A 26,773-nucleotide genomic window follows, 5' to 3' on the forward strand; every position below is an offset into this window, starting at 1 on the left:
AAATAATCTATCGTGAAAGTACAAATATTTCATTATAACTATAGTAATCATAATCATAATATCTTTATTTGCTCGAAATGTGGTTAGTAAAAAGATGACAAAAGTAATAGGTACAGTTTCAGCACAATTCGCTAATAAATTGTTAGCATGCAAATTTATTTCAATTTCTCATAATTTTTAAATAATAAAACAGTATTAAATATAAACAATATGACAAAAAAATAACAGTAGTAACAATAATAAATTAATTAAGTAAAATGACATAAAAAAAGGAAATCTACTAATGGTTAGTACTAAGTGTCTATAAAGTAATTAATTCATCTTAATCAGTAATAGTAGCCAACTAACTAGTAATTCTAAGAATTTTTCAAAATGTAAGTTTTTACATCCAATTACTACAATAAAATCAGTTTTAACATAATTAAAATTTTATGACATTTATTACATTTCAACACATAATTTATGCTAAAATGTGTTTTGTGTTTATAACCTTTCAAATGCGAAACGAAAGTCCATAAAGTTTTAGTACCCGACGTAATGAGGGTAGTTACGTTTTCCCTTCGTTTAAAAATACGACTTGACACGCATTCACTTTCTTTATGGCTATTTTAAGATGTTATTAGCCATTGCTACAATTTCCTTTAGAAAATACTATTTCCACTGAATTCCATAACATTTAATAGGTGTCTAAGATAATATTATACGTTTAAATATATCTAATTTCCGATTTCTTACGTTTTTGTTGTTGCTGACTTAGTGTCTAAACACACCATTCCGAAGTTCCGCGGCGGATGTTCGACTTGATTCCGCCTGCAATGTATTTTAAATCACCGATTACACACCATGGCGAAATTCAGTCGCGTTATATTGTATGCGTTTGACATGGCTGACGTAATCATGCCGAACTTCCGCCGCGGAACTTCGGCATGGTGTGTTTACATACTTAATATTTCGATGATAGCCAATCAAATTCTTCTAGTAAGTAAATAAACAGTTTCTATGTTTTTCTCAACTTATTTGCATTGGAAAAGTTAACAAACGCTTCGCGTAACTGTATATTATACGGGAAATAAGTAATTAATTATAATGTAATAACGCTCCATGTTCTTGAGTATCTATGAAAAAATCTTGAAAGAGCTGTGTATGTTCAGCAAACAACAAATAAGTCTTACATACGAGTCATGCTCCATAAACGAAGCCTTCCAAAGAATTTCATTATGAGCCATTGATGTAATATATTAAATAGATTTATATTTACAGTTATTTCACAATATTCATCGTTTTGCTTAATAAACAAAATATAATGTTATGCGATGCGATATTTCTTAAGCAGTATTCATTGTATGTATTCCCCAAGAGGAGCCACATAGCTCCGTTGCGCTGCGATGCGTCACCAGTCGAACGCTCAGACGTTTTCAAAATCTAAAATAACTAGTTATTTTATGAAATGCCTCATCGTTAAGTTACAATGTCCGAAGGGATCTCTTGACGAAACGACGGAACGGATAGGAATTATGCTGCGGTTTCACCAGAGCCAAGCTAAGCTTAATTTGCCTGTGCTCGCTCAGCGCAGTGATTGTATCAATACAATCCAATTGGATCTTAAAAAGACATTCCTCGTAACGCAACTTAAATCAGCTTCGGTGAAAATACAGCATTGTAAAGTAGGATTATAAATCACGCGCTATATCAATGTCTGATATTGAATTATCGTGCGTCGTAGCAACGCAGAAGCGTTATTCCGTTCCGACAACGCACCGATCATGGCCTCGCTCGCGATCTACCCAGAATTGAACGTCGATGGCGAACTAATATAAGACATAGCTCTTGTCAATATAAGTAGGCACTCATCTATCGAAAAGCACGTTCTGTTTGTAGACTTCTTCAGGCACAAACACAAGAAAAACAGACACTATTCCGTGCAAACAAAATACTATTGCCTGCAGAGGAAAATGGATTGTGATTCAATGCAATAGGAATTATTTTTCAATTAGATTATGCGTATATTTATCAAATCATTGCAGGGATCAATGAACCTTTAATATGTGTAAACAATGCATAAAATAATAACGTTATTAATTTGGAAAATTATTACAATTTGACGCGTGTACTTCCAACCATGCTACAGCGTTTTTTTTTAATGTTTTGTGTATACACAAAACTCGACTCAACTTAGAATCGAACAAAATTTGAAATATTTGGCGTGCGTTGTTCAATAGCTCGCAAAAACTTGAACAAAACCTTGTTTACACAAACCTTTAACCGCACAATAGACAGTTTAAGGATTATTGATTTTAAAGTGCCGTCGAAAAAAATACATGTACATTTCATGCGGGTTCTCTATATGATATTTTTTTTACCTTATGCCATGTTTGTTTTTTTTTTTTAATAATTTTATTTACCTTAATATGCTATGTTTGTAGTCTTTTTTGCGATTTTTAAAAGCGTTATAATTGGTTAATTTTGACAATCAAAAACTAGCTAAATCGGTATTATGAAAAACCCAGTAACCAGGCATTACTTATTTAAACGATAGCACATTTAGAGGTAGAGTTACATATAAAAATAATTCTTTCTTTTCGTAGAAAGTCTTTTTTCACAGGAAAGATCTCCGTAAAATAAGGGTCGGCCCAAACACGAATATATCGAGTGAGTAAAGAAATGTAATTTTGAAACTACAAAGTTGAAGAAACCGAGTAAGGGACCTTAAATTTATTAGTTCCCAAGACACCAGCTGAAAAAATGCCATTCTTGAACCACAAAGACCCTTACCCCTTTTCGAAACATGAATATTGTTGCATGGACATACGGTTGACAATCGCACGAGGTTATACTTGTGGCTTTGCTAAAGTTTGTTCAATCGCGTATATCTAATCCTTTTTGTCGTTTCAAAATGTCTGTCAAAGTTGCCAATTGTTTAAAACTTTTGTCGTAAAGGGTCCGTAAATACATGTTTAAAATGGTACACGAGGTAGACTTCGCCAATTCTGTCATATTGTATGATTAAATAATGATGAAAGCATTAATTATTTGCACTACAGTATTGTCTTAATCGTTATTTCTTTTTTTTTTACTTTTTTTTGGAATCTCGGAATCGGTTCCAACGATTTTCATGAAATTTAGTATATAGGGGGTTTCGGGGGCGATAAATCGATCTAGCTAGGAATCATTTTCAGAAAATGTCTTTTTATTCGTATTTTATCGATAATCGATAAACTGAAAAATATGACTCTTCCTGACATCTATTGGCGAATAATAATACTATTTTGTTGGCAACTAATTGTTTTAACGACCAGCAGATGGCGTTATTAAGTAACACGAGATCAATGAGTGTTTGCTATACCGAGCAAAGCTCGGTCATCCAGGTACTTGTAAGTATAAATTCGACAGTTTGTGTCTTACTCAGTCAATTATTAATTTTTCGTGAATAATATTCGTTTATCGCGCGGAGCATAATATTTATTTTTACGGGATAAAAAGTATCTTAATAATTAATATGTCCTTTCCCGGGACTAAAAGTATCTTCATACCAAAGCACTTACAATATTTGTATGGACTATCCCTAATATTTCAAATCATACTTTTAGTCGTTTACTCGCAAAATTTTCATGTATACTTAAATATTATTATAAAACAAAGTCGCTTTTTTCCCTCATGTCCATTTGTTCCCTTTAATCTTTAAAACTAGGTACGCAACGGATTTTTATGATTCTATCAGTGTTAAGTAGCCCATTTATAGAGGAAGGATATAGGCTATATTTTATCACGCTACGACTAATAGGAGCGAAGAAGTAGAGGAAAATGTGGAAAATTATTTGAAAGGGCTAACTTGAACGCGCTAATCTCAGGAACTACTGGTCCGATTTGAAAAAATATTTCAGTGTTAGATAGCCCTTTTATTGAGGAAGGCTACATGCTATATTTTATTGCGCTAAGACTAATAGGAGAACGTGAAAAAAACGGGGGAAATTATTTGAAAGGGCTCGCGAACTGCTGGAGAAATTTTTATGTTATTTCACACAGATAAGAAGTAGACCACGTGAAGGATCATAGGCTATCGATTTTAATCATTTTTTCAGTGGCTATATTGGTATTTTATACCCGTGCGACGCCGGGGCGGGTCGCTTGTAATATTGTAATAAAAAGTTAGTTTTATATTGTATCAATACTGTAAAAACCAAAACAGAGTAAGTACCATCTACATTTTTTATTCCAATAAAAGGGTAGCTCGTTATCCACTTGTCTGGGGGAGATAGCTTCAATATCGATTACCATTTTTTTCAATTACCCACATAAAACTAATAACAGTGAAGTAGGCTTCGCCGGCGAACGCTCGAGACCCGACTTATTTCATTTTTACATGCAACCGATACAACTTCACGGAATTTTTACTGTAAGTGCAGTTTGTTGTAACTACGATAATAAAACAATAATGTTACTGCTATTTATGGGGAATCTGAATAAGTCATAATAAAGCATTTACCATAGAATAAATTGATTCATAGGCAGCGGACCTACGTCGTTTGGTCGAATTATGTCAACTTAATGTAAGTCGTCATTTGTCGGCTGGGTGACACAACCCAACTAATTTACGTAGGTCCCATAAAGTTATACCTAGAGAAATAGAGCAACAATCTCGAGCTGTCAAACGAAACCTGGTTATGAACGAAACGAACCGAAATTGATTTGCGTCTGTGTGTAAAAATTTGTTTACGTATACACTGACACAAGCATCAAGCTAAGAGATTAAATTGTCAACGTGCCGATAAGTGCCGACTGGACGTCAAACAGATGAAAAAATTGGTTCTGCTGTCATGTATCACCCGTCTCTTTTTACCACGCAGTGTTACTGATAGTGACATCTCGCTTGCTCAGGCCTTTGTTTCTTTATTCCGCTAGGTATATTAACTTTATATTAGGTCCGCAATATGGATCAATCAACTTCCCTGATATGAAATTTAGTAACTTGTAAAATGCATTTACACACGTTCAATCGACGTGCCCTTATGAATATAAAATACTTCCCGGTTTCTAAATGTTTTTTTACTGTTTGCTGCTTTAGATAACCTGTTAAAAACGTAACGTAAGAAACCCTGTTCTGTTTTATAAGGAACCCCATACCATGGCACACACTATGCCGTTTTTTAAAAAGAAAGCATCTTTAATAGTAAATGAATAACCAAAGTCCTTGCCCTAGGGCGGTGTGTGGGTAATAATGGCCATAATCCGTTTGTGGCCGCGCCGAGCTCCTGGAGGTTATAACTTTTATATTTATTGCATTACGGTTACCTGTTACAAATCAAAACTTTATTAACTATCCCACGATTTATTGGGAGCCTAAAATATTTGTAAAATAATATGTAGTCTAAATTTAAATTGTAATGCTAAGTACTCACATACGATTTTGCTCGATAGTTTTACCACAGAATAGATAATAGTACAAGGTTTTACTCCGAATCGAAGGAAATTACATATTTGACATATTTAATTCCATCGAGCCGACTCGAAGCTTTGAGCTGTCAGTTTTGCGGTCTACACGGTGGTTATTACTAGATTTGGAGTAAAACTATCGATCGAAACCGTATATGAGTACTTAGCATAACGATAAGAAAACAGATAATATTTTAAATATTCAAGATCCGTTTCATTTGTCTGTTGGCTTTTCTCATGTGCTAGAAAAACACGAGCCGATCTTGTCCATATATTATATACTAATATAAATACGAAAGTGTGTCTGTCTGTCTGTTTGTCTGTTACCTCTTCACGCTCAAACAGTTAAACCAATTTCATGAATTTGGCATGGAGATATTATAAGTCCCGGGAAAAGATATTGGATACTTTTAATCTTAAAAAAATATACGCTTACGAGTACCTACCTAATTAACGAAATAAGGACTACTACCACTAGTAGTAAAGCTGCAAATTGCAAAAGCGCGGTGCTTGTTGCCAAAATCCTACGAAATGGCTTGACCGACTGACCTAAAAATTTGTGTGCTTATTCTGCGAGGCTGAAAATCGGCTGAAATTTTTTTAAACCCTTAGTTACAATAATTCAAGGCAAAAGCAACCACCTAAACAATACGTTGAAAAAAGTCATATGATATATGGATTCAAGTAATAGAACAAAGCGACCTAATTCTCGTTATGAGTATAATTTCAGTCACATCAAAGACAAATTCTTGGTCAATACCAACAATTTGTTAAACGGAGATTAATCTTTCGTTACACCAATCGCTGGTTTACCAGGAACGAGCTATAAATAAGTAGCTGCCGCCGACATTTGTCATTTTAAACGATTGCGAACGGATTCAATAGTTCCGGAGAGAAAAGTATCTGCGTTTGTCTTTAAAGGAATCTAAGGATGGATAAAATTAGTTTATTACTTCTTTGTTAAAATTCTAATGGCAGTATTCATATAAAACCATGGCAATTATTTTTTTTTTTCCGAAAACTAGCAATTCGAATTGTTCTTACATTTTCTGAGAGTGTAGTTTACTTAGGCCGGTAAGTCAGTACTCAAGATGCACCTCGGTCTCAAGACGCGGTTCGACTCTATGACTGGTCCAAATTTTGACTGCCAACCAATCATAGAGCCTGAACCGTGTCTTGAGACCGAGATGCATCTTGAGTACTGACTATTTATACCGGCCTTAGATCGGTCATTCCAGCTCATCAATATTGTAAATAAATAAGTAACAACTCGCAAATTAGTCTATTTGATTACAGAGATAGGTACACAATTTTGAATTTGAAATTTGAAAAATTGATGCATTAAAAGCTGGTAAAAATCAAATTCAAACCTAAACTTTTAAAAAAACTTGAAAAAACAAATATTATGATTTTTTAAACACTGACCAAATGTAAAAAAAAACAACAATTGTGAGCATTTAATATTTAATTCAGGTCACTTTTCCGCTCTATAAGAGAATCATAATACCCAACTCTGTTCTAAATTCATCCCCACAGGGCTATTCTAAAATCAAACTGTTCCAACATGTTCCCTTTTTGTATTTATATAAGAAACAAGAACACAATTTATTGGATAGCACAGCAAAATGTCCTCTGGTGGCTACTGCTAAAGCATAAAAGAGCATGCAAAAAAGTAAAATATATCACGAGTTAAGGCCTCGAGAAATATCCAAAGATCTTTGAAAGGACCAGAAATTTCACCATACACAGCGGAACATAAGTAAATATATAAAACAAATCTTTTGCGGTGATGAGTTTCAATTATGATGGTCAAAATAATATGACATAATTGTAATTCGAAAGCTAAATTATTAAGGAAATAAGCAGCAGATTCCACTCCGGAAGTGCCGCAGAAGTATTATACGTGGGAGAGCCATGCTTCGGCACGAATGGGCCGGCTCGACCGGAGAAATACCACGTTCTCACAGAAAACCGGCGTGAAACAGCGCTTGCGCTGTGTTTCGCCGAGTGAGTGAGTTTACCGGAGGCCCAATTCCCTTCCCTATCCTCCCCTATTCCCTTCCCTTCCCATTCCTACCCTCCCCTATTACCCTATTCCCTCTTAAAAGGCCGGCAACGCACCTGCAGCTCTTCTGATGCTACGACTTGCGAGTGTGGGCGACGGAAGCTGCTTTCCATCAGGTGACCCGTTTGCTCGTTTGCCCCCTTATTTCATAAAAAAAAAGAAGTGAAAACCAAAGACCATAATATAATAAGCTTGCATTTTCGGCGTGCTGTAGAAATAAAAGACTTTCTCTCCTACGGTGCGCCGTCGATCTTCTATTCCTCCATTATGAACTAATAAGGTCACTTGTCCTGGCACCACTTAAATTGTTTTTTTTTCCCCCATCCCAAAAAAGTGCTTAACGCCGCTACAGAAGCTTCACTGCGAGAACTTAAATTGGCATGTCTATTTTGCTTTTATCTGTGGCTACATCTTTCGTGAAACTTTTAAAGTACTTTCTCATACATTTCTGATGCGGATATTTCTAGACCTTTCTTTTCAGTAATAAAGTTCGCGTAGTAAAAAAGTACAATCACATTTTATCTCTTTCATTTTAGAGGGACAGTAACGTTTTTGAATTCGTAATTTCTGATGTTTCTGTTAGATATATGGAATAGTGTCAGTTATAAATTACCAATATGAACTAATTAACCAATAAATTAATTTTAATATAATATAGGTATAAGGTATATTAAAATTAATAATTTAGCTATGATGTTGTGCTATTTTATTTTAAAAATTCAGTTAAAAATAAAACGCGTATTTTTCAAACGTTTCACAATTACGAACGAGTTATTATAGTTGTCAATAAAATAACAGTAACGAAAGTGCCTATTAGGTATTTTTAGTTTATTTGTAGCAACAGTTTTAAAATAATAACACAGATTGTCACAAACACAATATGTATTTGATTGTTTTGGATTCATAAAATCTATACTCTAATATAATAAATGCGAAAGTGTGTCTGTCTGTCTGTTACCTCTTCACGCCCAAACCGCTGAACTGATTTTGCTGAAAGGTATGAAAATAATTTGAATCCCGGGAAGCGAGAAAGGATATTTTTTATTTTGGCGCAACGGAGTTGCTGGCGTCAACTAGTAATCAATATGAACAAAAACTGAACTTTAAATTTTGCTAGTCTCACTTTTGAAAATGGCTGTACCAATTTGGCTATTTTGTGCCTTGAAATATTCGTGGAAATCCAGGGAAGATTTATATTACGAGGAAAGTGATACGTAGATGACCAGGTCATTCAATGGAGTCATAAAAATATCGATCGAAGCTTGTTTTTTTTTTGTCTCATACGTCGCAGACTCAAATGTAGTTGATGTCACAACGATGACACGAGGCAGTACTTCATATATTTTCGTAGATGATATTGTTTTCACAGTCATGTCATCAATTATTTTCATCCCCAATTTTTAGAAAAAAAAATCTTTTTTTTTTTATTAAAAAAATCTGGTCATGCGCTAGAAGCCTACAACATTATGTCAGTTGCAATCTAAACCAACCCTTACGCTTGAATCGTTAGTTTTTCCTTTTTTTCCTCGAGACTTCCTCCACTTGCATCAACCTCAATGCTCAAAAATTACATTGAGCGAGATAATAATAATTATAACATGGCGTTAGTCTGAAAATCGGTATTCCATAACTTTTTCGCCATGATGATGATAACCACTTATCTTATTTACAAAAATACAAATCATCTGTTGGGCCCAGCTGAAAGGGATGTTGTACGTTAGATTGGATAATCTAAATAGGGTCAGAGCGTGGCGGGCCCTTAAATCACGGCTCGCCGATGACATCCAATAAATTCCTTTAGGAAGGGCACACGCTCGTCCTAAAGGTCCACATTCATTCGAGTGAATATTCACTAAAAATTACATAATTTGAAAACTGCTGATAAGAGTGATTTTTCACTCGAATGAATGTTTAATTTCAGTACTCTTTGCTTGGTGCTTGGCACATGGTTCATTCGAGTGAATGCAGTTCACTCAAAATTAATTTGGACATCGCCGATGAGAGTGATATTTCACTCGAATAAATTATTAATTTCAGTACTTACTCTTTTCTTGGTGCTCAGATGCTGATCACTTAAAGTGAAATATGCAAATTGTAATTTTATATACGCTGTACAAAGACTGGCTGTGTAAACCACTTAGGTTGGGTTGCACTAACTAACTTTAACTATAACTGTAACATTAACTTTAACTATGGCTAAAGTGCAAAATGCCAAATCTTTGGTTAATGTTAAATATCACCACCGGTTAAAGTTAACGTTCAAGTTAAAGCTAAATGACGCCATATTTAACCATAACCATAACTTTAACTTTAACCACGCCTAGGTTAAAGTTATGGTTATAGTTAAGGCTAAATTTAGCTTTGACTTTAACCTTAACTTTGACCGGGGAAATTGACAGATGTCTGTTGCGTTTATTTTTTTTTATTCAAGCTACAGGTAACGGGATTGAGAGTACTTATAAAAAATTTCATTATCCGTAAAAATTGTCAGAAAAAATATTTCTTATAACAACACAGTAAATTTTCACGAAAAAATGTATGAGCGGTTATGGTTAAAGTTAAATATGGCGTCCTTAACCAGAGATTAGGCATTTCACACTGTAGTTATAGTTATAGTTAAAGTTAAAGTTATAGTTAAAGTTAGTGGGTGCAAGGCACCCTTATTAGTTAACAAAGAAAGAGTGTCCAGAAAGATCGTATAAGTACCTTACTCGTGGGAAATACTTTGTCAGGCCCTACCTCATAATTATTTATTTAGTTTTCATAGGCTATTAACGCATCTTGATAACCGGCAAAATATTAATGCCCACAAAAGGTTCTGCAACAGCAAAATTTCAATTATTTTGTTTATTATTTGGATATTTATTATATTTTCAAAGTAAAATAAATCATTTTGCTTTGTTTATCGTGGTCTAAAATTTTTTTTCAAAGTCGTTTGTCTATACAAGCCCTTAAATTTTAGACCCGCAGTGGAACCAATATAAAGGCCGGGGGCGTTCGGAAATTGAGATGTTTTGAGTCAATTAAAATTTAAATTAATGGTGAAGTATAAATATCGATGCGATTTTATTATGTCAACAAGTTATTATTGAGTCATAGAATATATTACAGTATCGAAAAAAAATATTATAACTAGGTATACTGGTTATTCCACGTGTCTGATTCAGAGGCAGGGAAGACCTTTTCCCAGCAGTGGGACACTAACGGCTGTTAATAATAATAATAAATAACTATACTGGTTATTGGTATAAATATTGTGTTTGTTATTTTTATACAGCTCCATCATAATCTTATATCTTTAAACGAGCAATTCTTGTATATATATATTTAGTATATAGGGGGTTTCGGGGGCGATAAATCGATCTAGGTAGGAATCATTTTTAGAAAATATCATTTTCATCGAATACCGAGCAAAGCTCGGTCAAATAGCTAGTATGACTATAATATGACGTATCCTTTTATACTTTTCAATTGCTGCTCATCATTTCAGACTGCTGTTATCCATTTATGGGCTTCCCGAATTCACTAAATATTAACTTCTAAGCCTTACATTATGAAAAAAGAACAAAATAATTCGGATTATCATAATCCCCACAATAACCAGGTTAAACAATTTATTCAAAAGTCCAAAATAATTTGTTCATCTCATACCGTCGAGACACAATTTATTAATTACAATTTTCTTATTTTTAATTAAAATTGGATTTCTCGGAATGGCCGTTTATGTAATCAGTAATATTTCATAAAAGATGGAAATTTCTTGCGCCATATTGTGAAGAAAGGCGTTCATTTTGGTAATATTTTGCATCTTAAGTGGTTATTAGAAACATTTTCCAAGTTTTTACTTAATTTAATTAATATAATTGAACTTAACTGACGGTTGGTTGAACAGTGAACTTAACATAAAATAGAGGTCTATTATTTTGCTCATAATCACATTTAACATAGCTTAAAAAATAAAAAATATGTTTAACAATTTTTTTTCTTCTTCTTCCATAATCTAGGAAATTCAAGAAAGGTTGAAAAAAGTAGTACTTAAATAATTTACTGCAGTGCGTATGCATATTAACTAAATTAAAGATTTGCATAACCAGCTGATTCAGAAGTAACAAAAGTCCCTGAATATGGTACTCAGAATAAGCTTTATGATACTACAAGGTGTACTGTAGTTACATATTCAGTACATGTACAAACACAAGTATTCGCTAGAACAAAACTTCAAGCAATTCGTAAACATTGGGTCGGGTGTGTATTTTGTTCAAATTCAAAACACGGTCTGCCTCCAGAATCCAATCACTTAGTAGGTCATATTGCCTACGCGAGCGCCGAATTAACATATTTTTCGTAATCAGAGAATACGACTGTAGTTTATTAAATTGAAAGCACTAAAATTAAGTAGGATACGATGCGATTTTTTTTATAGATTCTCAGAGAATTAGAACTAGTTTGGACGTAAGTATACAGATATATATACGTGGGAGAGCCATGCTTCGGCACGAATGGGCCGGCTCGACCGGATAAATACCACGTTCTCACAGAAAACCGGCGTGAAACAGCGCTTGCGCTGTGTTTCGCCGAGTCGCCGAGTGAGTGAGTTTACCGGAGGCCCAATCCCCTAACCCCTACCCTATTCCCTTCCCTACCCTCAACTATTCCCTTCCCTACCCTCCCCTATTACCCTATTCCCTCTTAAAAGGCCGGAAACGCACTTGCAGCTCTTCTGATGCTGCGAGTGTCCATGGGCGACGGAAGTTGCTTTCCATCAGGTGACCCGTTTGCTCGTTTGCCCCCTAATTTCATAAAAAAAAAATATTTCATTGAAATCGTACATTTTAAAGCAATAAATACTTAGGTACTTCTTTCCTTCCTCGTGAGTCACTTTTCTTTGCCAGGAATCAGTAATTTAGTTTAAGCGTGAATTAAAATACCTATTTCCATTAATATTTTTAGTTTGCTTGGCATGGGGTCAATATGAATTGAAATTGCTTGTAATAACGATACTAGTCATATAATAAAGTAGCAATATTTTGACGTGCAGCAAAAAAGGAAATCGTTTATAATGTGAACATGATGCGACGTAAGCGTCCACGCAAGGTGCACTTCGCGCCCGCAGGCCAAACACCAGAAATGCACCCACGGCATGCATATTAGGTTAGCCTTATAAGTTATAACACTTTCATATTATAAGTATATCTGGATAATGTAATGAAGAATTTTATCGTTTTTCATGATTTTTTTAAATTTTATAGCTGACTTTTTAGTTAAAAAGTGGCAGAACATATTTTGGGGCAGCAAGACTAACGGCCGCATTCAGAGATTATGTGTAATGACTACTTTACTTTAATTTAATGAAAATTTTTATAAACTCCATACGTATTCAGTTAAACTCTTTATAAAGTTATTAAAGTTAATTGAAACATAATCATTCAATGTCTCTATCTCTATATTCATTTCAATAGAAAATTCCGAACTGTGTTGTTACTATTTCTATTTTACACATTTTCTACACGTGCCAAGTGAATAGATAACAACTGACAAAAGAAACCCAGATAAGAAGCAGACACCAGACGGGATGATCCTAGACCACACACAGCCATTATTCTTTTAGACTAATTAACCATAATTACCTGCAGGTAAAAAGGTTTAGCATAATCCTAAACCTTTGTTTCCTAAATACTTCCTGTTCTAGACGATAGAATTGTTAAAGACAACACCTTTTTATTGGAGTATTGTCCAAGGCGCCACAGTTTGGCGTCCAACAGACGGGTCTTATTGAGGCCATGTGTGAAACTTCAGCTTGAAGGCGGATTATGGTTTTATTAGAAACAGGGGCTTTTTACTTTTTGTCCGATCAATGAGCTACATATAATAAGAATACGAGTTTCCTGTACGAGTCACACTGTTTTTGCCGTCAGATTTTCCTACCCGACTTCTTAATTGAGCTGGCAATCAGTACTATGAGATGTATCCGACAAAACATCTACCATCTTTTTGCAAATTAACGTTCGGATTCTTGGTCTTTCTAACTAGTGCCTAACAAAAAGCTGAGTATTCTAATAATTTTCTAGACATCTAACTTAACGAGCGAATATACTTTCGTTTGATCGCCGAAACAGCTTTCACCCCAAGCTCTTAACGAACCAATTCTAGAGTAATGTGATAAAGTAAGTTATTACTAAGTACCTAAGTACCTAAGCCCGCAGTTCCAAAATAAAATTATCATTGAATAGTGACTATAACAATAATTTCGTCGGTGGCCAATGCAATTATCCTGTTTTACACACCCCAAAATCTCATTGGTGATGATTGTATCAATTGTCTGGAATGCGGGTGGCGACAGCTTGTTGATCCCGAAATAAATTCTGATAAAATTATGGAAATGCTGTCTGATTGTGGAAGTGAAAAGTTGATTGTCATTGTTTTAGTGAATGCTGTATGTGATTTACAAGAGATGAAAAATGTAATTTTTATTTTTGTTCACACATTTATAAAACCTAAACAGTGCCGTAAAAAGCCTTTTTTGCGCCCTGGGGGCCTATTATGAGCTCTTAAATCCATTCACTTTTCGTCCTTATACTGACTGTATAAGGACGTAAAGTGAATGGATTTAAGAGCTCATAATAGGCCCCCTGTGCGAGCTTATAACTGTACCCTTGTTTTTTAACTGGCTTCCAAAAAGCAGAAGCTTATAAGAGTCTGCCTGGTCTGGTCATTCTTGCACCCCCCAGAGTCTACGCCCTGTGCCTGGGCACGGGTGGCACCGCCCTATTTACGGCACTGAACCTAAAGTAAAATACCCAAATGTTGGTTGTTTACAATATAGCACAGGAAATCTGTTTTTGGCATCCTAGTATTTTTAAACTAAAATCCCAAGCCAATAATTTGTATTAAGTTGTCTACAAATGATTGAGTATAGTTCGCATTTTAAGTAAAATTTACTAAGTAAATAAGTTTTTCTCTAAGTAAGTGCTCGTGTAAGTTAAAGTATTTCCGAAATCTCAACCACACGCAGATGATGGTAATAGTGAAAAAAATAAGATGACAGTCTAATGGATTAATCCTAAAAAATACATCAACGGCTTATCAAATGACGGGGGTCGCCTTTCCAAATGAAACGACCTAATGCATCTCCCGTCCCTTTCCACTCAAACAATAACAACACGTTGGAGGAGGACAGAGAATAATTTTAAAGAAAAAACATAATGCTGGGTTAGACGTGGTCGGATTCGTGTCACTACAGGTAGATCAATAAACCGTACTATTTCATTAACGCAGGGCTCAGACGGCACTTATAAAGACATTAAAAGCCTCAATTTGTGATCCCATAAATGTACGTTTTCTGAGTGTTTCGCTTCTTGAATCTCTTATCATTTCAATTTGTAGCTTGTAACGCGTTACGGTAAAAAACAAAAGATACGGTGACTTGGATTTGTTAAAAGAAGATAGTGCGGCACTTTAATAGATTAGGGGTTGCAGAGTGTAACCTAATTTAGGATGTTTGACGTCTTATTTGTTTTGCCAACTCAGTCGGGCGAAGCCTTTGAAATAGAATTTTCTGATAACGTATCAGATTAAGTAGGAATTCGTGTTTTTGCTTTCAACCTAGTTTACTTCAAAGATAGACTTTATATAACTAGGACTAAAGTAAATAAATAAAAATTATTTTATTTCTGAGTAGATTTTAAGAAAATGCTTTCAGAATGTTTATACTACGGTGCCTACCACCGGTTTGGGAACTAACTCGGCGAGAAGAACCGGCGTAAGAAACTCGCACGGGTCCCACTTTTTTACCAAAAAAGATTTTAAAGATTTTAAGTTTAATGGTATTTATAATACAATTTTAAGAGGGTAGAGTTACCCACAGTAATAAAAATTTTAGCGTGAACTTGTCTATTATAATTTTATGTTTTATTACAGGCGAGTGGTAAAACATAGCTAGGATGTTTGCTTTCACTCAGTGACTCATTTAGGGTTGAAATTCTTATGATCTATTAAACGTAGAGACGGTTGTAAAAGTTATCTGGTTTTAGGATATATTATCCTGTGAGATATTAAAAAGAACTGTTAAAATACCAACTAAAAAATTACCACTTTGAATATTTCCGAAACTGTCATTAGCTAGTAATATAAAATACAACTAAATAGGTACTTGATATTGTATTTACCAGTTATTCACCTCAATAATAGCTATGTTAATAGTAGATGATGCTCATACAACAATCGACTATTCGTCCTAGATAGAAACCTGGAACCTAAAATAAACAGAGTCAAAGAAGCTACGGGTATCAACACATCAGCTTTGCAGATTGCAGATACAACTAACAAGACGATCAGTTTAGATTAGAACATTCTGGATCCTAATGAGATGCTCTGAGTAATGCGACCGGGAGCGAAACGCGATAAATATGATCAAACAAAACGTGCAGGAGGAAGTGCATAGATAAGTCGCACTCATAAACATACACAAGCCGGGGCGGTTCCTAGACACGAATTCACGTGCTTCTACAACGTTAGCTTGGTAATTGGCATGCCGTTGTATCGTTATCAACGATGTCGGAGAATAGATATTGCGACTTATCTAATTAAAATGTTGGTAATATAAAAGGAATGTATTCTTAATCGATTTCGCATTTCAAGTATGCATCCTTCTTTGTTAGTTTGGAACATGTGATAAAACAGTTTAGGGTGGGTTGCACAAACTTACTTTAACTATAACTGTAACTTTAACTACAATGCAAAATGTCAAATCTTTGGTTAAAGTCAAAAATGGACGCCATATTTAACCATAACCTTAAAGCTCGACAATGCTTTAAATACACGTGGCGAAAAGAGGAACTAACGCTGTCATCATACAAAAACGCCATTTTTGACAGTTCTCCTTTACAGCAGCGCCCCCGCTCACATTCATTTAAAGCCTTGTCGGACCAGCAACGTCTTCTGTTAAATTCTGTGGTCAAAGTTGAGGTTAACTTTGACCATAACATTAACTTTAACCACGCCTCTGGTGCAAGCCACCCGTAGTAATGTTGGTTATATTGTGAAATAACTGAATGCTAATGCTCGTGGATTAAAAAACGGTTATTATACCTACTATATTCCTACTTGCGCTTCATATATATGTTTGGACTGCTTCTTTTAAGTATCTATGCTATTTCCGGGAAAATGCCTACCCTCACATTCTTAATTCTATACCTATCTTATATTATATCTCCTTGTCCCATCTTTTTCGAAGTCAGACACGGCGCGGCGTTCTGTATAAAACTTCATAAAAATAAATTTACTTTCTCCATCTTCTCTAGATTTTATAACACATCCATGCTCTTATCGCTGCCTTCTAGACGCTGTCACTAAGCCTTGAACCGTCGTCTTTGTTTTCAGACAATAAACATGCCTTACTGAAGAGTCTGGCAAGACGGTAGACATCGAGTGACTACATGCGCCTTTGTCTACTTCACGGCTAAGGTCATAAGCTTTTTCAATCTAGTCACGATTAAGTCTGTTACTTTTGTGGAATTTGCATTTCTTGAAGATTACATTAACTCATGAAGAATTGCTATTCTGTGTATTTAGAAATACGAATTTGTTTTTGTCTGTCACCTTTATGATTAAATCGCTGAACCAAATTAGATGAAATTCGGTATGGAGAAAGTTTGAGTCCCAGGGACGCTGGCTCGTATGCTTCACACTCAGCCCTCAGGTCTCGCAGATAATAATAAAATTATACCATGTCATTTTTTGATGATGAAATCGTAGTTAGGGTACAAATGACCGTCAAATATAATAATATAATAATTGGTAATATGAGCTGTTAGGATCGTGCTAATAATGATGATATTAGTGATGGTCTATCCGCTAGATATTATATTATGATAAGTACATTTCTGAGAAAATCGCTTTATGCCTAATTCAAGCAGATCGTATCGAAACACCTATTAATAATGGTCCAATATTACCAACCTTATCTATATTGGACCTAATAAATTTTATTTTGGTGATTTAGTGCTTTCGCGATAAAGCTTTCTAACTGAATTTTTCGGCATATTGGTATCAAACATACTATCGTTTAGTGAGTTACCGACGTATTTAGTAACTGTGGTTTTGCTGCTATCAATTTTATGGTAACTGAGTATAGTATTTAATGTTAAGTACTTCTACTACAGATAACAAAAACAGTTTTAGACAGTTATTTTTACTTTTTAAATAAAAATAAGTTTGGGTGAGTAGCTAAGAGTTTATACGTGGGAGAACGAACGGGCCGGCTCGACCGGAGAAATACCACGTTCTCACAGAAAACCGGCGTGAAACAGCGCTTGCGCTGTGTTTCGCCGAGTGAGTGAGTTTACCGGAGGCCCATGAATGCCCTACCCTATATCCCTACCCTTCCAATCTCTACCCTCCCCTATTGCCCTATTCCCTCGTAAAAGGCCGGCAACGCACCTGCAGCTCTTCTGATGCTGCGAGTGTCCATGGGCGACGTAAGTTGCTTTCCATCATTCATTCCCGTTTGCTCGTTTGCCGCCTTATTTCATAAAAAAAAACCAACAATATCGTTGTTCATTAAAGTGTTTGAGGTACCTTATTAAAAGTACTACTGACTTACTTCAGCGGCTTAGGTGTGGATCAATAACAAACCAACAGAAAGACACACTTTCGCTATAATATTAGTACGGACTACGGATTCACTATAAATAGCTGCTTAAGTATGCGAAGATCTCACGCAATGTAGGTAGAATAAAGTCTTAGTTAATATTACTATCTGATTTTAGACACGCGATTATCTGACGATTTATACGTCAATTATTTATCAGGCATTTTATCAATTGCCTTTAAGTGGTCGGCATTTTACAAATAATTAACAAAATCAATATACATGAATAACATCTTCAATACAAAAGTTAAAGTTATGCAAGCCATCAATGTGAATGATTCAGTACAACATAGGGAACTAAATAAATAATAAAAGTGAAAGAAATAAAGAATACATAAAGACAAAGAGAACAGAAAAAGAGAACAGAAGACGTCTTCAGAACCTGAATCAAAATATATTAAAAGTACCACACAATTATCAGTTACACATATTCATGGGCGTACCCAGGTTCTGGGCCAGGGGGGGGCAAATTACCCAGGTTCTGGTGCCAGGGGGGGGGCAAATCACCCAGGTTCTGGGCCAGGGCGGGGGGCAAATCAGATTTTTCATAAGCTAGGTGTTTATAAAGAATAAAAAATTAATAATTTTTTGTTGTAAAAATATTGTATTGCAAACAAATGGCAAAAATTCGTTCTTAATTTTTAATTTTTATAGATAAAAGTACTAGATAATATACTTAGTAGGAACGTCAACATGATCCAGGGGGGGGGGGGGGGGGCAGCAGCCCCCCCTGCCCCCCCCGGTACGCCCATGCACATATTATTAAAAAGAATAAAGACTTACTTACTTATAAAGTTACAATAATATAAAAATAGCATTCAATATTATTACTCCTAGTCCTGTCACAGAGGGATCTATAAATTATGTAGATCAGCATTTAAATATTATCGCGTGACACTGTACTGGTTCAATTTCTCGTAAACTAATTCTGTGTCTCCAATAAAGTTTTGTGAGGAACTACTTCTATGGTTATTCATGAGTAGTTGATGTTTTCAGTGTAGTTTTTATATATTATAGTTTGAGAAGAAAATTTTCACTCATTATTATTTATGCCTGCAGGCTTAGCATGGTTACCATAGAAAGGTTTATTCTAACAGTAAATTAGACAAAATGATAGCTGATTAACAAAGGAAATCTGTCAGTTTGTCCGCAAAACTGTCAGAGTTTCTATTCTTTTTACAAAACATCATAAACTGGGTTATATTAGATTGAAATTATAAAATTGTTGTATCACATGACATACAGGTAAAAACAAAATATAATTCGCTATCGCATCGCGACCCCCTCCTATTTCCTTCCCTACCCTCCTCTATTCCCTTCCCTACCCTCCCTTACCCTCCCCTATTACCCTATTCCCTCTTAAAAGGCCGGCAACGTACCTGCAGCTCTTCTGATGCTGCGAGTGTCCATGGGCGACGGAAGTTGATTTCCATCAGGTGGCCCGTTTGCTCGTTTGCCGTCTTATTTCATAAAAAAAAGACAAAATCATTTTTTGTGAGATGACTTTATATGCAATTAATGTCGGTATTTTATCACAACAGGATACTTGCTATTTGATATCCGTTCGGTAAATAATAAACAGCTCCTCGCTTGTCTCATTTCCGGCATTTTTATTTCTTTTTTTTTGTATCTTTATTGCGAAGGTCGCGATCGACATCCTCTTAAGAACGAGTATTTAAATTATAAATATTTTAATACTAGCTGTTACCCGCGACTTCGTCCGCGTCAACAAAATTTAAAATACATAGTTAAAAAATAAAAAAAGTAAAAATATGTCCTCCTCCTTTATTGAAAGTCGGTTAAAAGGTAGCCTGAGTTACTCCTTATTATATTCGCTATCTGCCAAAAAAAGTCCCGTTAAAATTGCCCCAGCCGTTTCAGAGATAAGCCGGAAGAAACAGACAGTCATACAGACAGACAAAAATTGTAAAAAGTGCTATTTTGGTATATGTCCCGTATGTACATTCATATGCATGTAGTAAAAGACGGTTCTTTCAATATTACAAACAGACACTCCAATTTTATACGTATAGATGTGCCACTTACAAAGGGTCGAGTAACAAAACAAAGTGATTGAAATACTTAAGAGTGTGTACTATGAATGTAGAGTATAGAGTTGATTTCTTTATATAAACGTAGGGGGCAAACGAGCAAACGGGTCACCTGATGGAAACCAACTACCGTCGCCCATGAAAACTCGTAACATCAGAAGAGCTGCAGGTGTGTTGCAATTGTATAAAATTCATTGTGAAATTAGTAGAAGGAGTTACTTTTTAGGGTTCCGTACCCAAAAGGTAAAAACGGAACCAATTTACTAAGACTTCGTTGTCTGTCCGTCTGTCTGTCTGCCTATCTGTCTGTCTCTAGGCTGTAACTCAAGAATTGTGTATATCTATTGCCGCTATAACAACAAATACTTACTAAAATAAAAATATTTTTTTGCTCGATATCAATAATAACATTCAAAGGCCTTAGATGTGTGTGTACTTTAATAATAAATAATAATATTTAAATAAAATTCAAATTTAAGGCGGACTTCCATACAACCGCAAGTCAACGAGGTAAGTAGAAAAGTATTCCACTCATTACACATGCTTAGGCGCCTTCAGAACTTTTTACCCTTAAAAACTAAAATCTCCCTAGTCCAGTCACTCATTCTCCCTATCCTCGATTATGCTGACTCCTGTTACTTGGATGTTACCGAAGAGTTGCTAACGAAGTTAGAACGTTTGCAAAACCAGTGCATTCGTTTTATCTTTGGTTTAAAAAAATATGATCACGTATCAGCTCTTCGGTCACAGTTAAAGTGGCTCCCGATTCGCCTTCGGCGAAATATCCATATCCTATCCCTCCTTTACAATATCCTTTATAACCCTTTCTCTCCCTCTTACCTCGTGGATCGCTTTAACTTTTCTCGACCCTTAGACATTCCTTGTAGGCCTAATGTGAGAACAAATCTTTCCCTCCCCTCCCATCGCTCCAACTTCTTCTCCTACTCCTTTACCAAAGTATGCAGTTAGATTATGGAATTCCCTTCCCCACACCATTCGTGATAGTCCCACAATCACTGTCTTTAAAAGACGCTTGAAGGAACACTACCTCAATACTGAATCCAGTTAAGATTATTATTAAATATACATATAGTATACAGTATCCATATAATGTTTAAATATTTATAATTGGTATATAATATTATGTCGATATAGTATGTAATAAATTATAGAATAGTATTATTAGTATCTAAGTATTGTAGTATAATAGTATAGTATAATTATTGTATTTTAAAATGTTACAGTAATTTAAATTGTTCATCAATATTAATTATTATCTGTGCACGCCCTATCTGATGTTTCTGTTCAAATTTCTCTAGTTAGGACTGCTGGAAGAAATTTCTTTTAGAGATAAGCAGTACCTGTTGTGTCGTCTTTCTAATATTATGTTACTTTTTAATGGTTTTGTGTGCAATAAAGTGTAAATAAATAAATAAAAAATAAAAAACACAATTCTTGGCCTAATTTTGATCTATGATATTTCTGGTACGGAACTCTACGTGCGCGAGTCCGACACGTTTTTTTTTCCATTATAATTTATAGTTTTTACAACCCTTGTAACTTACCTACTTCATTATCTAGCTAATATAGAATCCACTTATTTATTAAAAAAAAAAAGTTAGTTTTCAAATTATTAGTTACCCACTTCATCTGCTCATGTCTTAATTTATGAAGTTAGCCCTGACAGGCCACATCGGGTTCTATCAATACGAAGCGTTTCCAATTATGCTCGTCGGGAATTTATTGAGCAGTCGCTAATATACGAAGCAACAGCCTATTTACCATACATCATGTCTGTTTATGGCAAATTCTGATAACTTATGCTCGGTTTCTGAGGCTTTGACAAGATCTATTTGACAGCGTCGATGATTGGTTTTTGTTTTGAAGGCCAATCAACGAAACCCCAGATATAAAGTACGCCCATAAAGTAAATATACCTAGCGGAATAGAGAAACAAAGGCCTGAGCAAGAGAGATGTCACTATCAGTAACACTGCGTGGTAAAAAGAGACGTGTGATACAATATGACAGCAGCACTCTTTTTTTGACGTCCAGTCGGCACGTGCCGCACGTTGACAATTTAATCTCATAGAAATGATGTTCAATCATGCTTGTGTAAGTGTATACGTACCTACACATATTTTTACGCACAGATGAAACCAATTTCGGTTTCGTTTGACAGCTCGAGATTGTTGCTCTATTCCGCTATGTATATTAACTTTATGAGTATGCCACAAGCCCTCCTCTGTAGTTTGCATGAAGTATTTAAATAAATAAAAATAAATTTGTAAAGTATTGCAGGATACTAATGATAGCTATTAAGACTAAGGCAAAGTTTAAGGATGCAGTGTGGGAAATATTGGATATCTTATAGGACTATAGAAAAAAATCCTATGAATATTTCGAGTATTTGTGAACTTTACTTGTTCATGTCTTTCTGTCACAGCTTTTTACGAGGTATACGTTGAACATTTTAATAGTTTATATTCTATATTCGACATAATCTTTAGTGGACTTTCCTACCTACATGGTAAATTATCACAACTGGAATACCACCAGCGAGTTTATTATTAAATAGATTAAAATTAAATTGCGAATACATTTGCAGTGTGAGGTCCGATTGTAAATTGCGGGTTGATACACCGCGCACGATACTCCCCGAGCCCGCTACCATAATAAGGCATGTAGATTATCCTTTAAGATTTGCACATTAAAGGTATCATATCTGGTAGTATTTTTTTCTGTCGTATCTGCGGTTTTTTCTGTCGTATCGGCGTTTTTTCTGTCATATCAGTTTTTTTTCTCGCGTATCAGGCTTTTTTCTGGCGTAATTTATTCGGAATACGCCACCCGTGTTCTGTTATCAGTTTGATACGATAAATTGGTAAGTTATCTTTCACTTGAATTTATGTTACAATATTTTAAATATTTTGCAATAACTTAAATAACGCCTCCGTGGTCCAGTGGTTCAGAGCTCGGCTCTTGACTCGGAGGTCGTGGGTTCGATTCCCGCGTTGGAAACATGTTATTTCCAAGTTTGGTTAGGATAATGCAGGCTGATCACCTGATTGTCTGACAAGTAAGATGATCCATGCGTCAGATGGGCATGTAAAAAGTCGGTTCTGCGCCTGATCTCTCGCTAGTCATGTCGGTCTGCCATCCCACTGGGTTATGAGAGTAAAAGAATAGAGAGTGCTCTTGTGTACTGCGCACACACTTGAGCACTATAAAATTACTCCTGCGTAGCTGGCCTGGTTTCAATGAAACCGGCCACCGTCACCGAAACCGGCGTGGGAGCTATTATAACGGCTGAACCGATTTGGCTAATTTTATTTTTGAAATATTCGTGGAAATCCAGGAAAGATTTATATTAGGAAGAAAATAATACCAACTTTACGGGGCCATCTAATCGTCAATAAATAACTACTATTGATTTTCTCGAATGATACAATAACTTAAATATAATCTTATCCAATATTTTGAGGAAACATTAGACAAAATATAACCCCAACACTATGTTCACATTTAAACTACATTATAATATTTGTAATCAAACACTTAATAAATTATGTAAATATTGATAAAACGTAAAACGGTGATTATCAAATTCGCTACATCCTATAAATCGTCCGATGGCTGGTCCCAGAAGAAGCATAAATCTGATTTTGACCTTTACTAAATCATTTGCAAAAAGAATATCGGTTTTAAATATTTAGCTCTGACATTTTTATCGGTCTCCCGGGAATCTCATGGTCATGTTGTTTAAGTCATAACCGCATTTAATGTATGTCCTTTAATCGTCAATTTTAAACGCTATTATATCTTGTTTACATTTCGAAGTATGTTAAAGGTAATATACTATGATAGTAGTAATAACGTATTTAAAACATTAATTTATTCAGATGAGTAGAACTATAAAATTAAACTATTCACTTGAAGAGACGTCACTGCTGGTAAATTACAAATTAAAAGAGGTTCATCATTAATTTGTCGCAGAGCAGTAGTTTTAGGCCATGCATAGATCGGAAGTCAGAACACAAATATTATTAAAGAATCTTCGGCTAAGTAGTAGGACATTTGTCACCTAAAACTATTCGTAACCACGACGGTTGAAAAGCAACCGAAACGTAGGAAACAAGAAAGGATTCTTCGACAAACTCCACATGTTCTCAAAACTATAGGACTATTAGCTATGTCCACCTTCGATCACTAATATCACACTACGCAATTTCATCTTCAATTTTCGTCATCATCTTTTTATTCAACTTACGTTTGGCATATTCAATAATTGAATGCGACAAAATCCACCCGCGTTGGAAAGAAAAGTGTCATAGCGTCGCGGGCATGCCTCACGTGCGATGTTGACTGCGCTATAACGCATGCCTTGATGAACAAAAAAAGGCACAGTGTGGACAAAGCTATTGCGCTATAACGCATGCCCTTGATGAACAAAAAAGGCACAGTGTGGACAAAGCCAGAGTAGACAGAATAATAGAGTGTGCCGACTTAGAACTGATGTTGAAATTTTTAAATTTGACGTATTATGATGAAAATCGTCGCTAGGGTTGTTAACTTGTTACCTACGAATTTAAAAATATGACATATTCGATGGACGTGTTCCTCTTTGGTCGTATTGTAGTTTGTGTTTTGGCACATGCGATTAAAATTGTCAGAATCCAATTTTGAAATCTTTATTTTAAATATTTAAAAATAAATTATATCAGCCAGCGCGAGGCACAATCCGTTCATAATCCTAGCGAGACCCGACGAATTTGACAGATATTGAAACCTGTCCGTTTCTTTGCAGTTAAGAACTGTCATTCGAATTCGATAAAGGAACATGCACACCCTTCATAATATAACATTCGTGCACCAACTGTGACTTCCTTAATCATGGCGTTTGATTTGTATAATTTACTTAGCACCTAATTCCGATATAATGATCCACTCACCGCAGGGTAATAGGCCATATGTTTTGCGCCTCAATGTCATCTACTAATTCGACTTTGATAAATAGGTCGCGACAATACAACCACCTAATGTTATATACCCCTACTGTGGAAAGTCGAATTAATATTTATCAAATTGCGTTCGAGTTGACAAAATGTACAAAAGCATTATTGTTTGAGGAGCCTGGTGACCTGAAACACAGGCCCAGCCTAGCTTGGGCACCAGACTCGTACAATATAATATTTGGGAATGTACTTAATTACTAAGGACAAGAATGTATCTACTGTTAAATAGCTCTATATTGTATTGTACTGAGAAATAAATTTTATCTTATCTTATTACAATTATTAAGAAAAATATAAACCGGCCATTAAATCATCGCTTGTTGCTGTCGTTGTCATAATTATTATTATTCGATGTTTGGTATCAAACAGTATACCACCTAAGTTTGATGTATTGCTTTTACAGGTAGTAAATCTAACTTTACTTATCTAACAAACAGATATCAGTTATAACGTGTGTTTACTAAAGTATGTTAAGATTTACTTTTCATAAAACTGCAAAAAATGATATAATTTTTTTTATTTCATTTTACATTCGTTTTGTAAATTTCATTTTTCATCGAGAATAAGAACTCGATCCAAAATGTAACGTGTAGTAGGGCCATTTATTAATGTACTTATTCACGCTCGTAGCATATGCTTAATGTTAGAGGGATCTTCAATTGATTGACGTGACGTCTGGTTTCTAAATCTTAAGTAGCGAGCACATGTTAACCAATGAGTAATTCATTATAACTAATAAATGTCGTAACGAGTTCTATATCACCGCCGAGTTGCAGGGCCGGATCTACCATATGGCTATTTGGGCTTAAGCCCAGGGCCCCATGAGTTCAAGGGCCTCCACAGCCCAGCTACGTCAAGTCAAAAATAGACGATAATGCGAAATAATTCATAATTTTATTAATTTTTTGTTGGTATCCCTGAGAATCCTACGGTCAAGGTTTATTATACAATTGGTGTTGGGACTACGAACTGACAGTTAAAATGTTGTAGCCCTAAGTAGTATCAGACCAGGGACCCTTAAGCTCACGGTCCGGCCCTGCCGAGTTGAAGTTTCAATGAGATAAAGGAAGTGAAGATCTGAAGAGGAAATCCACTAGGGTTGCTAAAATGTTCTATTAATTCTGTAAAAATAAACAAATATACTTTTCAGTAGTATTGTGGGAATAATGCATGGTGGCCAAAGGAAGATCTTCCGACCGAGCGAGGTGTTATGCTCGGTCAGGCCGAAGCCCACGTGATACATCTCAGCTGTCGTATATTATATACTGACGCGCTCAGAAAACTTCGATAGCGCGATGCAGAAATGTTAGGCGAATTGTGGGTACCGCCACAGTATTTTAAAACTCATTAGCCACATAGAAGTAAAGGAAATAATAATTGAACTTGGCTCGATACGCTAACGCGTATCTAGATAAAACATATTATCTAACTATGTACCAGATAATAATAATAATAATGTGAAGATCAAATGTGAAGTGTTTGTAAAGATCAAAGGATTTATTCCTCAATAATAATATTATGTTTCCTCCTATTTATGGTTTAGGCCAATTAAGTTTTTTTTCCGT

General features: G+C 35.3%; 1 long non-coding RNA gene across 1 annotated transcript; it reads left to right on the forward strand.

The window, feature by feature from the left end:
- Positions 1-287: 287 nt before the first annotated feature.
- On the forward strand, positions 288-26,154 carry LOC121733828. The gene is made up of 3 exons (XR_006036618.1): positions 288-299; positions 8,714-8,721; positions 25,985-26,154. It is a non-coding gene; the product is annotated as an uncharacterized LOC121733828 (long non-coding RNA).
- Positions 26,155-26,773: the final 619 nt, after the last annotated feature.

Source organism: Aricia agestis, chromosome 14 (assembly GCF_905147365.1).
Source record: "Aricia agestis chromosome 14, ilAriAges1.1, whole genome shotgun sequence".
Taxonomy (NCBI): Eukaryota; Metazoa; Arthropoda; class Insecta; order Lepidoptera; family Lycaenidae; genus Aricia; species Aricia agestis.